The sequence below is a fragment of the Octodon degus genome, unplaced genomic scaffold (assembly GCF_000260255.1).
Source record: "Octodon degus isolate 3935 unplaced genomic scaffold, OctDeg1.0 scaffold00134, whole genome shotgun sequence".
NCBI lineage: Eukaryota > Metazoa > Chordata > Mammalia > Rodentia > Octodontidae > Octodon > Octodon degus.
The window spans coordinates 2,981,109-2,982,927 of NW_004524710.1; positions in this window are offsets into that span (position 1 = coordinate 2,981,109).

Consider the following 1,819-nt stretch of genomic DNA (forward strand, 5'->3'; position numbering starts at 1 on the left):
TAATCATGTCTTTGAAAGATGATCTCTTCAAAATACCCCACTTTACTACTAGGCTTTAAGTCTTCTGCTACTCTTTCTGCAGTGTGTGTGTGTGTGTGTGTGTGTGTGTGTGTGTGTGACTTTCTGTTGGTAGGTGGAACAAAATGCCCAGAATGTATTTAGTGTAAAGGAAGAGATTTATTTTGGCTTTGGTTTTAGAAGGTGCATTCTAGGGCTAGCTAGATCCACACCAGAGACACTATGGTGGAAGGGCATGTTGGAACAGATCTGTTTACCTGTGGGAGATGGAAGGGAGGTGGGTTACTCCACTGATGAATATGTAGCTCCTGTGATCCAGCAACCTTCTAAAAGCCCCCCTCTAAGAACAGGAGACTTTTGAGGGAATATTTTAGTTCTAAACTATAATAGTGTGTGTGTGTGTTTCTCTCTCTCTCTCTCTCTCTCTCTCTCTCTCTCTCTCTCTCTCTCTCTGTCTCTCCTCAGCACTCCTGGGAGGAATCATGCCAGGGCCTCCCTAACTGTGGGCTTTCCAGACAGTGGTTGGGTCTTGCAGTTTGATCCAGACCCAGCCTGGAGGCAGCCCTGACCCCTCAGGCAAGAGCGCAGCCTCTTTTCAGAACCAGTCCCCAGCCTCCCACACATCCTCCAACTGGCTTTACAGGGGTTCCCCGCACCCTCCGCTGCTCCAGTAACCTGCTGCTATCACAGAACTCAGAGAAATGCTTCTATGCACTGGCTTTTTATAAAAGGTATCCCACAGGACACACATGGACAGTCAGGCTGAGAGAATACAGGGGCCAAAGTCCAAAGGGGCCTGGAGAACAGAAGCTTCTGTCCCCATGAGCGGGGAGGCGCCACCCTCCTGGCACACATGCTCTGTGGCTTGGGGGTTTTTACAGAGGATTTGTCTCACAAGCATGAGTCATGGACTTGCCTCCAGTGCTGTTGCCCTCCCTGGGAGATGAAAAATGGGATGCAAGTTCCACACTCCTAACCAGCTTCTGAGCTTTCTGGTACCCAGCCTCCATCCAGGTTCATCGAGAGGCACCTCACTGCCAAGCTGGGGGTGGCGCGTGCCTATAATCCCAGCACTCAGGAGGCTGAGGCAGAGGGCCACTGAGAGCTCAAGGCCATCCTTGCTACATAACGACTTCAAGGTCAACCTGAACTGGATAGCAAGGCCCTGTTCATTATCACAAAAGACACCCTGCCACCCAGAAAATCCCAAAGAATTTAGGAGCTCTGAGTCAGGCTCTGAATGCAAAGACCAAACACTATTATACAATAAGCTCCTCCCATCACCCCTTCTACTCGGGAAAGTACAAGAGTTTTAGGGGCTCTGGGTCAGGAACCAGGGAGGAAAAGCAAATGCACTTTCTTACAACATCACAATGTCACAGAGCTTCAAAAAGTCCTAGTGTGAGGATGTCACACAGTGGTAGAGCACTGGGCTAGGAGGCACCAAGCCCTGGGTTGGACCCTCAGCAACACACACACACACACACACACACACACACCTATTGCCCACTATGGTTCCAACAAGTCTTTACAGTTAATCCAAAGTTCCTTAGGATGGGACCCAAATGAGTGTCATTATTTATTTACTTGCTTATTCATTGTCATGGAAAGAACACATAAAATGTAGCATCTCAAGCACTGTGGCTGTACAGTTCATAATATTAAGTATATGCACATTCTTGGGAAGCCATCCCCCAAGAGCTTGTTCATCTTCCAAACCTGAAATTCTAAACCCATTAAACAATAGCTTCCCTTCCCTCCCTCCCCAAGTCTCCAATAACCATCATCCTCTAAACAGCAA